The sequence below is a fragment of the Hemicordylus capensis genome, chromosome 2 (genome assembly GCF_027244095.1).
Source record: "Hemicordylus capensis ecotype Gifberg chromosome 2, rHemCap1.1.pri, whole genome shotgun sequence".
NCBI classification, from domain to species: domain Eukaryota; kingdom Metazoa; phylum Chordata; class Lepidosauria; order Squamata; family Cordylidae; genus Hemicordylus; species Hemicordylus capensis.
In genome coordinates, this window is record NC_069658.1 from 157,826,848 (window position 1) to 157,842,859 (window position 16,012).

The 16,012-nt window shown below is 45.2% G+C and overlaps 1 protein-coding gene across 4 annotated transcripts in view; it reads left to right on the forward strand.

The window, feature by feature from the left end:
* The first annotated feature begins 12,457 nt into the window (after positions 1 to 12,457).
* LOC128347162 (C-type lectin domain family 12 member B-like) overlaps positions 12,458 to 16,012 on the forward strand; it is an 80,383-nt gene continuing 76,828 nt past the window's right edge. For 2 of the 4 annotated variants that reach the window (XM_053301381.1, XM_053301385.1), the window contains exon 1: positions 12,458 to 12,576. The gene's annotated coding sequence lies outside the window, so the exon portion shown is untranslated. Of the gene's footprint in view, positions 12,577 to 13,835; positions 14,099 to 16,012 lie in introns of those variants that run through there. The other 2 variants (XM_053301382.1, XM_053301384.1) reach the window with 2 other exon arrangements.

Sequence of the window (16,012 nt, forward strand, 5' to 3'; positions counted from 1 at the left end):
TCAAGTATGACTACTTCCTGCCTTTTGGAGCATGTGGGGGGGATGTAATCCCAAGCTTGGGTGACCTCCTACACCAGCCGAGAATTTACCTGGGTCCCTGGCTCCAGGTAATTGGCCCCAGACACCGCCAAGTGCAGCACTGCCAACTTCAGTTTTTGCGGCAAAGCCGGCTTAATTTTGCTGGAAGGGGGGGGGGGAATATAAGATTGCATAGTGTGAGCAGGGCTGGTGACTCAGTCAAGGGAAGCTCATGTAGAGAAGAGGAACAGGGCAACTAAGCAAGCGTCAAAACGGTTGGTCTGTGATGGTTTCTCCTCTTTTTTCAAAAATGACAAATCCAGGCCTGGGGAGGCCCTGATGCAGATAAGGCTACTTCTAGCCTTATCTACCTCTAGCCTTATAACTTAAAAAGATTTTACCCAACCCCTTAGAATTAATTGCCGTCTTTTTTAAAAGGGCAGATCCAGTTACAGATCTCGTCTAGTTTGCCACTGCCCTTTTCTGATACAACCCCCTCCTATTTAATCCCTGATGACTATGCGTCTACCTGAGCAACGTGACGGTGTCCATGGCTCTTCGTAAGAGGGAGCCAGGGTCCGGATGTATTGTTATGTTCTCCATTAGCTCCTGGGAGAAGGTAAAGAGCAGAAAAGAGTTGATCAGTACCCATGGACTTCATTGGGACAGATCCCACAACAACATTTTCACACTGTTTTTCAACAAAAGTTTACTTAGAGAAAAAATAAATAGAACAACAAACAAACAAGATGATGCCCCAAACACACAGTCTTGGAAGTCAGGTTTAGACTGAGCCTGCTCTTGGTCATTCTCTGCTGCATCTCACTCACCAAAATGGCATCAACAGCCTCCGCCTTGCTGAATTCCAATGTATCAATGCCCCTTGATTCAGCATCTTGTACTTTCTCCACTATGGAATCCAGCAAATATTTCCACCAGAGGATGATCTGAAAATTAGAAGCATTGAGCTGTTAGTGATGGAAGGACTTCTCTGTGGCTTCCTGGAAATGGATCAGACACCCTTACTGCGTGGGTTGCTTCAAGTTCTTGGGACCCCACCCCCTCCATGGGTTATTCTGCTGCTTCTCAGGGAGATTGCAGAACTGGGAAAGGGATCACAGCAGAGGGTGGGTGCTCCCAGATCCCCTGTGGGGCAAATGCCTCTCACAGCAATGAACTGGGCTCTGTGGAGGAAGGCCCTTTACTCAATGATAGCTTACCTTGGCTCTATCTCTTTTCTGCGCTGCAGTGCTCAAGTCTGGAAGGGAAGAAGAAATTCAGGCCCACACATTTTAAATTAAGGCCCACAAATCTGCCAGTCTGCTAAGCACTAGCTGTCCCATCCGCCCCAAAGTGTCACCCCCAGTCCCAACCATTCCCCAGGAGCCTGGGGCACCTCCTCACCGATGGTGACTCCCGAAGACGTCTGGCCCCCTTTGGATTTGGAGGAGGAGCCACAGTTGGAAGAGGAGCCGGCTCAATCCAGTTCCTCCTCTTCCAGAACCTCCGTCTGGGGGGCTTGGAGTCACCTGTGGGGGAGGCTTTCCACAGTTCCCTGCAGCAACTGCAGACCCTTCGCAGCCTAGAAGAGAGCAGGGAGAAGGTGAAAAAGAGACCTTTAAGCACACATTTGGAGGAGAGGGAGCCAATGGGACAGGGAAGGGTTGCAGAACAGCCGGGGCAGCCTAATAGGTTTCCAGGTATTGCATTGTCTTCTTTCTGGCTGAGGAATTAAGTAGAGACAGCCACCAAAATACATTGGTGCAGAGACCTTTGGAACATTGTGTGCAGTTCTGCTCAACCCAACTCACCAAGCTTATGTTAGAGCTTGGACAGGTATAGGAAAGGACCATGAAAGAGCTCAGGGGTGTAGCTCCTTCCCGGAAGGGAAAAGGTGGAGGCAACTGGGACCTTTTCGTTTAGAAAGAAGAAAAGAATGGGGGGCATGAGAGAGGTGCACCATCGTGCATCATGTTTGGGATGGGTTTTTGGAGTATGCTGCCACAAGATGAAGTGAAGAACAGTAACTTAAACAGGAGTCGCTTTTCACTTCCAGCTACCACTGATGTGCCGGCTGCATTGGCGCTGCCAGGGACACCATGCTGCTGGACTAGGAAGTGGAGATGACACTGCTGCTGGGTATGGACTGCACACTAGAAGTAGGCACTCCAGCACCCTCCTCCTGGTTCAGACCCAGCCTCCTCTCCTCTGCCTGCCTAACCTCTTGAACCCGGAGGGCCCTCCACCTGGGTGTTGCCCTTCACAGTTGGGTCACATCGGCAGGCCAAACCATGCTCTGCCAATTGACCCAACTTGCTGCTGAGCCATGCCACCACTCCAGTCCTCAACTGACCTGCCAGGGGGGCAGGTGCTTCCCCAGTGGTCAGGGAGGGCTGGAGCACACTCATCATCTTCTCCAGGAGAAGAGCAGCCGCCTCGGCACACAAGCTGCTCATTGCAAGAAGGAACGGCTCAAGTGTCAAGACAAGCTCGGAAATGGGCTTCCTGTCTGCGTTGGACTGTTGGCATACTCCCAAGCCCAGTTCCTTGCCAGGGCATGGATGTGTCCACCTCTTGCTTCTGTAGGCGCTGGAGCCAGAGAAAGGTGGAGTTTCACCATATCTCAACATACTCCAGATGTTGCTGAACTACCACTCCCATCATTCTTAGCCACAATAAATTGCAGCTAGGGATGATGGGATCTGTAGTTCAGCAACATGTGAAGTACCACTGGTTCGGAACCCCTGATCTAGAAAAGGGAACACAAGTATTTGCAGAAGGCAGAGGGCCTGCAACGTTGCACTGGGAACTTGGGGAAATGGAGAAACCATTAAACTAAGAGTTGAAGACGCTTATATGGTACCCTACCCGAAGCCAGTTTAATGTCAGTCACTTGACAGTACTTATGCTACTGAGAAAGGCTCTGAAATGTTCAAGGGAAAGCATTGTTTGGTTATAACTGGAAAGGAATTGCTTATGAATGGACTCCAGAAGAACAGCCCCGCTGGATCAGGCCAAGGTCTATCTACTCCAGCATCTTGTTTCACACAGTAGCCCACCAGATGCCTCCAAAAAGCCCACAGGCAAGAGGTATGTGCATGCCCTGTCTCTTCTTGTTACTCCTCTGAGAGTGATATTTGGAGGCATCCTGCCTTTGAGGCTGGAAGTGGCCTATAGCCACCAGATTAGTAGTCATTGATAGACATGTCCTCCATGATTTTCTCTAAGTCCCTTTTAAAGCCATCCTAGCTGGTGGCCGTCACTACATCCAGTGGCAGAGAATTCCATAGGTTAATTATGTGCTATGTGCGGAAAAATACGTCCTTTCATTTTCCTGGCCCTCAGTTTCACAGGATGGCCCCTAGTGTTGTGAGAGAGGGATAAAACTTTCACTCTCTCTACTCCATGCATAATTTGATAAACCTCTACCATATCATCCCATAGCTGCTCTTTTCCAAACTAAAAAGCCCCAGATATTGTAGTCATGCCTCAGAGAGAAGATGCTCCAGGCCCCTGATCATCTTGGTTGCCCTTTTCTGCACCTTTTCCAGTTCTACAATGTCCTTCTTAAGATACAGTGACCAGAACTGTATGCACTATGGTATAAGGGCATTATATAGATTTGTATAAGGGCATTATAATATTAGCATTTTAATTTTTAGTCCCCTTCCCAATGATCCCTAGCATGGAATTTGCCTTTTTCACAGCTGCCGCACACTAAGTCGACACTTTCAATGAGCTGTCCACCAAAAACCCAGATCTCAATCTTGGTCAGACACCGACTGCTCAGACCCTGTCCGCATATATGTGAAGTTTGGGGTTTTTGCCCCAATATGCATCACGTTTCACTTGCTTACAGTGAACCACATTGGCCATTTTGTCACCGACTCCCACAGTCTGGAGAGAGCCTTTTGGAGCGCCTCACAGTCTCTTTGGGTGAATGGCCTATTTGAAGTAGACTGTGAGAAAGAAAAAGGCAAAGCTGCAAGACTGTGCTCGTACAGAGAGAGTTATCAAAGCTGTGGCACAGAAGATGAGGTCATCAAGACAACTCCCAAGCTATATCTCAGCTGGAGAAAGAGGCTTTAGTCAGAGACCTAAAAACCGACACCTGCATTGTACAATCCATGCATATGCATACATATGCGGTGTGAAAGCAAAGGGAATCGGATCGACTTTTTCCAAATGCAAGGAAAAAGAGAGAAATATTCCCCTTGAAACAACTCACACTGATATCAGTAAACACATGCAAATATTGTTAATGTTGCAAACATTTAGGAGAAAACCTCAAATTCTGCACTCAGACAATGGAGGCTTTTGTGAGCACATGGCATGTTATGGTGAATAGGAACAGAGCCTAATGAAGGTTTTTCTATATTTTTTATAAATCATTGACTTTTCAAATATATATATATACATACAAATATATAGTTCTACAACATATGAAACATATAAAAGAGCTCTCATACATAAATCCCGCAAATTAATCACAGTTAGTTAGAGGATTAAATACAGAAATGGACTCAAGATTGCAAGAACGAAATCAAATATTTTGTCTGTCAGATGATATTTCCAATCAATTTGCTACTTATCATGAACATTTATATTCTTCTAGTAGTTTTTCTGAATCAGCTTATTATTATTATTTTACATTTATATCCCGCTCTTCCTCCAAGGAGCCCAGAGCGATGTACTACATACTTAAGTTTCTCTTTCACAACATCCCTGTGAAGTAGGTTAGGCTGAGAGAGAAGTGACTGGCCCAGAGTCACCCAGCTAGTTTCATGGCTGAATGGGGATTTGAACTCGGGTCTCCCCGGTCCTAGTCCAGCACTCTAACCACTATACCATGCTGGCTCTCAAATACAAAGCTTAGCAAAGTAGGGATGAGTTACCATCAGATTTTTGCAAGAAATTTCAGAAGGTTATGTCCATTTCATATCTAGTTTCAGAAGGTTATGTCCAGTCCATATCTAGTTTAGAGATGTGCGAACAGTTCGAAAGGGCTTCGGTCCAATGGTTCCGTGGTCAAATTTCAGAAGGTTATGTCCAGTCCAGATCTAGTTTAGGGATGTGCGAACAGTTCGAAAGGGCTTCGGTCCAATGGTTCCGTGGTCAAATCAAACCCCCCTTCTCCCTGGTTCGGTCCGACCTTGGACCAAACCCCACCGACGGTTCAGGGAGTTCGCGATTTTTTTTTAAAAAATTATTTTTAAAAAAAATCTTTAGTCCCTTCGGGGGGCTTCCTCTAGGCCACGGGGAGACCCATGAAAGTTCCTCCTCCCCCCACCGACCTTGGTCAGCACCACTGTGGCCTACCGCATTTTTTGGCCTGTTCGGGCCTCCGTATGTTGGCACAGGGGCCATTTTGTCCACCGCCGCACATGCACATATGGCTTCCGCAAGTCCTGGCACGGCCCAGGGCCTCGCAGAGGCATCTGCACATGTGCGGCAGACTTTTTTTTTTTTTTAACATTAGGTCAGCTAATTAATGAATATTAAGAACTGATAGCCTCTCTCACTCCTGGTCTGAGGCTAGGATTGTTGTAATCCATATAACAGATACGAATCCTTTGGAGGATCTGATAGACCAGTTTTGCTCTTAAATCAAGATCCAAAATTACTGACATCTATTTTAGCAATGAAGAAGCATGGCTTGACTGCTTATTAAAAACATCCTGATCAAAATGGTTTTATTTCAAAGACTGCTACTACTACTGTACTGCTTGCGTAGATTTCATAATATATTCATCAATGTCAATATAGTCACTAAGGACATGTTAGGGGAAAAACGGTAATAGGGAGGTGGTCTGAGGAGGAGAGCTGGTCTTGTGGTAGTGAGCATGGATTATCCCGTTTGCTCTGCAGGTCCACCTTGGGTGACTGCATGTGAGCATTGTAAGATACTCCCCATAGAAGATGGGGACATAGTTGAGTGGAAGAGCATCTGCAGGCTTGCCTGCAGAAGGCCCCAGGTACATTCCCCCACCATCGCCCTGCCTAAAACCTTGGAGAGCTACTGCCCATCAGTGTAGACCAAGGCTGCTCAACTTTGGTCCTCCTGAAGACGTTGGCGTACAACTCCTATCATCCCTCACTACTGGCCACTGTGGCTGGATGATGGGAGCTGTGGTCCAAAAACAGCTGCAGTGCCGAAGTTGAGCAGCCCTGGTGTAGACAATACTTACTGAGCTTTACAATACTAAATTTGAAAAGTTCTAAGATGTTGGGTAGAAAACCAAAAGATTGTTAGAACTTATAAAAAACAATATTTTTTTCTGTTCTAAAGGCTTAACATTAGGGATGTGTGTTTTGTTTTGGATACAAAACGTTTTGTGCACAAAACAGGCCATTTTGGCTGTTTTGTAGCCAAAACAAAACACCCAGTGCTCAAAAGAGAAAATTTTGTAGCCAAAACAAAACATCCCTGTTTTGGATACAAAACGTTTTGTTGTTTCGGCTGTTTTGGAACTCCATTTTGCAATCGCAGAAAGTCTTTCTCCTTCAGTCTCCATTTTGAGTTTTGACATCTGTTTGAATTTCCAGCCCTTCCAGCCCGCAGATTGGCCAGCGAAAGCACAGGCTGATCTGCTGGCAATTGCCTCCTTATTCCTTTTAAGCAAATTTAAGGGTAAATTTTACCCTCATTGGCTAGTGGGGCAGTGTGCATTTACTCTCATTGGCCAGTGGGGCAGTGTGCATTTCGTTGTTGTTGCTTCACATTGTTGTGTGTAGATCAATTGCATTTCGGGCGGCGGGGGGATGTGGATGTGCATGACCTTTGGAAATCTGCCTGATTTTTTCCAAATCTCTGCTGTTATTGATGTGTGATGTTGATGTTATTTGGGGTGGATTGGGGGCAGAAAGGGGGCTTTATGGGCAGAAGAGTGGTTCAGGTGGTAGTGCCCCAATGGGTGTCTACTGCCACCCAGATTCCAAAGGAATTGGGGAAAGGGCTGATTTTTAAAGAATTTATGAAGTTGAAATGTCTTTGGGGCAGATTCAGGGCAGAAAGTGGGCCTGAGGGGCAAAACAGTGGGCTGGGTGGCAGTGCCCCAAGGGGTGCCTGCCACAACCCAGATTCCAAAGGAATAGGGCAAAGGGCTGATTTCTTAGGAATTGTTGGAAGTTTACGCTTCTTTAAGGTTCCCCTCCACCTAGGGAATAATGGAGGTTTCAGCAGACCCATAACGCCACCTGGGGGGCACAGGGGTGGCCGGAAGTGAGTGGTGGTGTAGTGCACATAGGGTGCCAACTACCCCCATGGGTTGCTAACCCATGGGGTGCTGGGTTCTGTTGTTTCTGAGGTGTTCTGAGTATAGATTCTCTGATAGCATATGAGATTTTCAATGACAAACCATGAATTCACTCTCATATGCTACCAGAGAATCTGAATCTACACTCAAAACATCTCAGAAACAACAGAACCCAGTACCCCATGGGTTAGCAACCCATGGGGGTGGTTGGCACCCTATGTGCTCTACACCACCACTTGCTCTGGGCTACCTGGGCCCCCCAAGTGCAGTTATGGGGCAGGAATTATGGAGGTCCATCATTCCCTATGGGGAAGAACTTCACAGACACGCAAACTCCATTACATCTTTAAAAATCAGTCTTCTGCCCAATTCCTTTGAAATAATTCTGGCAGCTTCCTAGCCCCCACTGGACACTACCACCCACCCTACTCTGCTCTGGGCCACCCCTTTCCCCCCAACATCAAGCTATACTTTTGCTAAAACCTCCATTCTTCCTTATGGGAAAAATCCTATACTTCAAAAATTCACCAAAAACCAGCCCTTTGCCCAATTCCTCTGAAATTTAGGTGGTAGTTTCCACCCATTGGGCACTACCACCCACACCCACTAGTTTTTCTCTGGGGCCATTTTTTAAAATCCAAAACATTTCGGATTCAGATTTTGCAATTTCGAACAAAGAACAAAATTGGGGTGTTTTGGATTCGTTCCAAAAACCAAACCAAACAAAAAAACAAAATGCACAACCCTACTTAACATCTATTCTCTCTTAAAAACATATATCCATATATGGAACCAAAAAGGCCACAATTCTATGAAAAGGTGGGAGTTGGATTTCAATACAGTTTTGGGATCAGAGTGCTGGGGTGGGGGATGGAATCAATGCTATCTTAAAACATTATCGTTGGATATTAGAGAACTAAATGCAAAGGTTATTACTAAAATGGTATAGAATACCATGTGGTTGCGAAGGGTTGACACCAACTTGATGTCAGATCAATCAAACTTGATTAAGATCAATCAATCAATTAATCAATCAATCAATCAACAGAACAACATGCACCATATACCATGCAAATGGTATAGAATACCAGTTTTAATACTTAGGCTTTTATGTATTTCTGTCTTCTCATGTCTTTTAATCTTTTTACATCCATTTTATCCCCCCCCCCATGCCTTTTATTACTTTTCATTCATGCATTCAATCATTCGATTTCTATATCGCCCTTCCAAAAATGGCTCAGGGAGGTTTACACAGAGAAATAACAAATCAATAAGATGGCTCCCTGTCCCCAAAGGGCTCACAATCTAAAAAGAAACATAAGATAGACAGCAGCAACAGTCACTGGAAATACTGTGCTGGGGGGTGGATAGGGCCAGTTACTCTCCCCCTGCTAAATAAAGAGAATCACCACAGTAAAACGTGGCTCTTTGCCCAGTTAGCAGGGGTATTCAGGCCTTTATTCAGCGGGAGTATTCAGGGTATTTTCAGGCTTTTATGCCCTCATGCTTCTGGTGTACTTGCTACTATTTTTAGTAGTTTTAGTATTAATATGTACCTTAAGTACCACACACTTTTTATCTACTCCCATTTTTATCATGTAATCACCCTTATACTTTATACTCGTCTATGACCGTAATAAAGGCTGATTGAGTGATTGATTGGCTATCTGTGTATTGTAATGTTTAAAGTTTTTGGATTTATAGTGCAATCCATTTGATGCATGCCTGCTTAGGGTTTCAATCAGATTTTCAATCAAGTAAGTGTGTACAGAATTGCAGCCTTAACTGAAAAGCTCAGTGTATTTTTCGTTCTATTGCTGTTATTAATATCTCAAACTTAGTGCCGTATTTCATTTATTTTATATACAGGGGCGTACCAAGGTTGGAGTGGGCCTGGAGACAAGATTTTTAAATGGATCCCTCGCTGCCTTCCTCTCCTGCTCCTGGCCCCATGTCTCTGCTGCAGACGAACATTAAGGACATGTGTAATATAGTACAGCAGCAGCTTAACAGAGGACAGGAGACTACAGCTACAAGGTGTAAAGAGCAGCAGGACCAAATCATCCAACAGTCTCAGCTTTGTGAAATACAAAGGGGCAATTCATGCTTGCTACCACAAGATCAGCTCTCCTCTCCTTCTGTGGGTTCCAAAGGAAGCTTCTTCCCCAAGCTTAACTATTTTTGTCAGGGCTGTAGTATGGTGGGATTTCAATAACAACAACAACATGTTTCATTTGCTCATTTAAAATGAACAGTAATATGAACAATGCATCACGTTAAAAATATACAAACAAAATTCAGTGTTATTGATATCCAAAAGGGCATATAAAATATCCCCATCCTTCTCCGGCACGGGCGGGCGCCTCTTGCCTTCCTGCCTTCCCTTCCCTCCACCGCCTTGGACAACCCTGTGCGTGGAGAGATGCAGTGCCAGCTCAAGGGGTTGTGGCACCCTTGGCCAATGTTGCTCTGGCGCAACCCCCCCCCATTCTTATATAGTTAAAAACCTTTTCCCCACCCAGTTTGTATATAGTTAAAATCCATACATTTGTATGTCTTATTGTTTATTTCATTCAGTACATTTTAATAAAATATTAAAACGTATTTTGGTAACTTCCAGGCATCAGGTTCTGTGTAGCAGGAACCACTTGCAAGTTACAGAATCCCGCCCCCCGCCCCCCACCTCAGTCTACCCAAACTCACTCATAAGAACATGCCCTGTGGGATCAGGCCTAGCTAGTTTAGCATCCTGTTTCACACAGTGGCCCACCAGTTGCCTCTGAGAAGCCACAGGCAAGAGGTGAGGGCATGCCCTCTCTCTTGCTGTTGCTCCCCTGCAACTGGTATTTAGAGGCATCTTGCCTCTGAGGCTGGAGGTGGCCTATAGCCTCCAGACTAGTAGCCACTGATAACTAGGCACCTATTCTGTATAGATCTATAGATAAGTAGCTATACGATTCTAGTAGCCATCTATTCTGTACATGGGGCCGTCCCAGGATCTACTATGGATTGCATAAAAAGATTAGCTTCTGGAAGCGCCAATAGCAACCGGGGTTCTTCTACTAGCTGATACATTCTTTATGCCAAAGAAGATGCCACAATTTGCCTTTTGTGCAGTGCTTAGGACAAAACACTACACAGGACTCAAGTTGCCTAAAAGCTGTATTGGCTGACTAGGTAGTCCTTCCACTGAGAACAATGACACTTACATTTTATTTAAGAGAATGTCTTATTATCTAATTTTTATTTAAGAGAGAGTATTTAAGAGTGCTTCTTCTCCACTATTTATTTATTTATTTATTTATTTTATTGTTAAATTTATATACCGCCTTTCATTAAAACAACCCCAAGGCGGTTTACAGCAAAATTTTTTTTAAGAGATTGTAAGAAAGACACAATTAAACTATCAAGCTAAAAATTTAAAACAAAATCATAAAAGCAATACAGAGTACAAAGAGCAGCAGCAGAGTCAATCAAATAAAAGCCTGGGTAAAAAGCCAGGATTTAACATGCTTTCTAAAAGCTGTGATGGAGACCGAGGAGTGAACAGCCACCGGGAGAGCATTCCAGAGTCTGGGGGCAGCAACAGAGAAGGCCCTGTCCCGCGTGCACAACAACTGAGCCTCCCTCATTGTCGGCACCTGGAGCAGAGCCCCCTCAGATGACCTCGTCAAGCGGGCAGCAACCCTTGGAAGCAGGCGGTCCCTCAGGTATTCCCACCGCCCAATGAGGTCATTTGAGGAGGTCCGTCTCCAGTTACCACCAACTCATCTGGTGGCTACACAGAGACGGGCCTTCTCGGTTGCTGCCCCGAGATTGTGGAATGCGCTCCCTACTAAGATACGATCCTCCCCATCTCTGGCAATTAAAAAAAATAAATCTGAAAATCCATCTTTTCACCCAAGCTTTCTCAGCTTTTAAAAATGTGTCAGTTTTAATTTTGTGGTTGATTTTAAATTGTTTTAACTTTTTATATGTGTTTTAATTATTTTATGTTAACCACCCAGAGACGAAAGTTTGGGTGGTATATAAATCTGATAAATAAATAAATAAATAAATAAAATAATGTAAGGTAATTAAAAATAGTTAAATGTCTGAGGTGCCGATTTTGTATGTTAGGATGGAGTGTCTACCAGTTCTGAATTTTATAAACCCTTCAGTGTTCTGGTAGGTATGGGGAAGTAGTAATTTTGGAGTATGGGAGACCAAGCCACAAACTCACAGCTAACACTACAGTGAACATTTACTGTATATACCATTTTCCAATCAGCATTCTCAAAGTTGTTTACATAGAAAAAATAAATAGTGGATAAATAGATGATTCTCTGTCTCAAAAGGGCTCACACTCTAAAAAGAAATATGTGATAGACACCCACAACAGCCACTGGACAGATGCTGTGCTGGGGCTGGATAGAGTCAGATGCTCTCCCCGATATTATCTCCCTCTATAATATAAAATATATTAGAGAGAATCACAACTTTAAAAGATTTTTCTTGTTCAGTTAGCAGGGTCTCTTAATTTACATGTACAGGATTTTGTATGCTATTGGATGCCTGATAAAAATTTAGAAGAAAGATGGAGGGAACCTGCATTTAAAAAACAAGCAAACATATTTACCTGAACTGATCTGGAGGCCATGACAGAGGCCTCTGAACCGGTTCGAACTTGGCCTGGTCCGGCAATCCGGTGCTGGCGGGGGGTGGTTCTTTAAGGGCGGCGGTTTGCACTTACCCCTCCCACCGCTTTTCCTCCACTGGTGCTCCGGTTTTTGGAAACAATTTTTGGGCGGCAGCATTCCTTCCTTCCCCGTCGTTAGCCGGAAATACCAGAAGTACATGGGCGCTTGATACTTCCGGTATTTCCAGCTAACAATGGGAGCAGGGGCAGCAGGGAGGAATGCTGCTGCCCCAAAATCGTTTCCAAAAAACAGAGCGACAGCAGGGGAAAAGCGGCGGGAGAGGTAAGTGCAACCCCCCGCCTTTAAAGGGAGACCCCCGCCAGCGCTGGACCGTGCCTTCGTGGTTACGTGCACATCCCGTGTGTGTGTGTGTCTTAAATTTAGACACCTGTTCCTTTTATAACTGTATTTTTCAAGGGGGTTGTCTTAACTTTGGAATCATCTTCTATTTGAATAAATACAGGAGGGAGGAGGGAACACTCTCATCTCACAGGGCTGTTGTGAGAGAAGAGAAAAGCAGGGGTAAGCAGCGAGGTGGCCAGATTTGCAGATGATGCCAAACTTTTGGGTAGTGAAATCCAAAACTGATTGTGAGGAGCTCCAAAAGGATCTCTTCAAACTGGGTGAGTGGTCGACAAAATGGCAAATGCAGTTCAGTGTTGGCAAGTGTGAAGTGATGCACATTGGGACGAAAAACCCCAAATTCAAGTATACACTGATGGGATATGAGCTGTCGGTGACTGACCAGGAGAGGGATCTTGGGGTCGTGGTGGACAGCTTGTTGAAAGTGTTGACTCAATGTGTGGTAGCTGTGAAAAAGGCCAATTCAATGCTAGGGATCATTAGGGAGGGGATTGAAAATAACACTGCTAATATTATAATGCCCTAATACAAAAGGGCATTATAATATTATGCAGCCACACCCAGAGTGCTGCATGCAATTCTGGTCACCACATCTAAAAAAGGACATTGTAGAAGTGGAAAAGGAGCAGAAGAGGGCAACCAAGATGATCAGTGGCCTAGAGCACCCTTCTTATGATGCAAAGCTAGAACACCTGGTGGGGCTTTTTAGTTTAGAAAAAAGATGACTGCGAGGAGACATGATAGAGGTCTATAAAATCATGCATGGTATGGAGAAAGTAGATAGAAATTCTTCTCCCTCTCCCATAACACTAGAACCAGGGGTCATCCCATGAAATTGATTGCCAGGAAATTTAGGACCAGCAAACGGAAGTACTTTTTCATACAACGCATAATCAACTTGTGGAATTCTCTGCCACGAGATGTGGTGACAGCCAACAACCTGGATGGCTTTAAGAGGGGTTTGGATAACTTTATGGAGGAGAGGTCTATCATTGGCTACTAGTCAGAGGGCTAAAGGCCACCTCCAGCCTCAGTTGCAGGGGAGTAATGGCAGGAGGGAGGGCACGCCCTCAACTCCTGCCTGTGGCTTCCAGTGGCATCTGGAGGGCCACTGTGCAAAACGGGATGCTCTCCTAGATGGGCCTTGGGCCTGATCCAGCCGGGCTGTTCTTATGCTCTTAAAATAGTCTCTCCATTGGGAAAGACAAACTATCTTCCAAACACATCTAGAGTCATATACCGTCCGGAAGCAGCACTGTATGGGAAGCCAACCAACCAAAGACAGGAGGCCAGAAAGGTTTCTCCCTGCCATTACTGTCAAGTCAAGAGGATTTCTAAGAACACAGAGACCACCAGATTAGAGCAATAAGCAATAGTCTTCAAAGTAAACCCAACACACCAGCCACTACATGGTAAATCACACACATCATGCACACAGAGACAGAGGCTTCAACAAGAAGTGTGTGTGTGGTGGGGATCTCTCTCTCTCTCTCTCACACACACACACACACACACATGCACGAGTTCCAGACCAGGGACAGGAGGAAGCTGGGAATGTAAGGAGAGCACACACACATAAACTGGCTGGCTTTCAAATCACACAGGCTGCTCACATACCCCTTTTCAACCTGGGAGGGGAAAAACACAACACACAACTACACACAAACCAATCCTCCCCCCAAAGGCTGAGCAGTCCTAGGCCTCCAAAGGCGTGTGACAGACCCAACATGAAGAGTAGCACACTTCAGTAACAAGGACTTATGATTAGATTGAAAGGGAAAGGTATGTCATAAGAACAAGTGTCTTTTCACACAGCAGATTGCAAGAGAGAGATTTCATTCCATGGCAACTCACACTCCAAGCAATGACAGAAAAGAAAAGCCACCGTCCTCCTAACACGTCGAGCTTCGCACTGGTCCTTATTACTCACAGGCTGCGGCCTTCCCAAATCCCCAGCAGCTCAGCCTGCGGCTTCCTCAGGGCCCTCCTGGGACAGACCTGAACCAGCAGCAGCCTAGCAAAGCTCCCTCTGCTCCAGAAAGGAGTGGGGCCAGAAAACCCAGCCCAGCCCTCTGGATTGGTCCCTTGGACTGGAACTTCCCGGGCTTTCTTCCCTTTGTAGGGCAGGCCCACCCTCCCAACAGTTCCTCTAAGTGAGGCCGAGTCCTGCCTCTGATTAATAATAATAATAATAATAATAATAATAATAATAATAATAATTTATTATTATTATTATTATTTTACATTTATATCCCACTCTTCCTCCAAGGAGCCCAGAGCGATGTACTACATACTTGAGTTTCTCTTTCACAACAACCCTGAGAAGTAGGTTAGGCTGAGAGAGAAGTGACTGGCCCAGAGTCACCCAGCTAGTTTCATGGCTGAATGGGGACTTGAACTCGGGTCTCCCCGGTCCTAGTCCTGCACTCTAACCACTACACCACACTGGCTCTCAAAAGCTTTGCATTTACTTCTCTAATATCCAAATATCATGATTTAAGATAGCATTGATTCCATCCCCCACCCCAGCATTCTGGTCCCAAAAAACTGTATTGAAATCCAACTCCCACTTTTTCATGTAATTGCGGCCTGTTTGGTTCCATCTATTTTCACAGAGAATAGATGTTAAGCCTTTAGAACAGAAAATATTGTTTTTGATAAGTTCTAAAAATCCATTGGTTTTCTACCCAAAATCTTAGAGCTTTCCAAATGTAGTATTAAGTTCCTAACTTGAAAACACTCAAGCATGGTATTTCCCCTTAGGAACATAGGAAGCTGCCTTATACTGAGTCAGACCATTGGTCCCCCCAGCTCAATATTGTCTACACTGACGGGCAGTGGCTCTCCAGTGTTTTAGGCAGGCCGGGGGGGGGGTCCTCTCTCAGCCGTACCAGAGATGCTGCCAGGGCGTGTGTCCCTGGGGCCTTCTGCATGCAAGCCTGCAGGTGCTCTTCTTCCACTCAACGATGGGCCCATCTCCTAAGGGGGGTATCTTACAATGCTCACATGCAGTCACCCAAGGTGGACCTGCATAGCCAAGGGGACAATTCATGCTCACTACCACAAGACCAGCTCTCCTCCTCAGACCAACTCTCTATCAACCTTTTTTGTAACTCGTCCTTAGTGACTATATTGACATTTGATATTATATTATGAAATTTATGCAAGCAGTTCTTCCCCAAATAAGAAGTTCTTTTGCATTCAACCCAGAAGTGAAATAAGGTTGTCCTAGAAAGGTACCAGCAGGTGAAATATCCGGCATCAAATGCTTTCATCTTTTATCCTGAATAAATCAGGTTGCTCAAAAACTAGGGTTTGAAACAGGAGGCCACACATTTCTATTCTGCCATATTCCCTGCTTAGGAGAGTAATTTTTCAGAGACCACAACTCTATATTAAGCTGTGAGGTATTTATGGGCAAAACACTCCCGCTTGACATATACCCTGCTGGGGGTCTTATCTGTTGGTGAATGAACAGGAGAGGGATCCTGGGTGTTTTGTGAAATTGAAAGTGTCAACTCAGTGTGCAGCAGGTGTGAAAAAGGCAAATCCAATTGTGGCATTTCCTCCTCACTAGCATCACCATTCCCTCCTCACTAGCATCCAGGCCTCAGAGGGATGGGGAGGGGGCTCCAAGCACCCTGTTTCTCCTCCATCTGCCAGGGAGAGGAAAGGCCTTGCTCTTCCCCGGGAGCC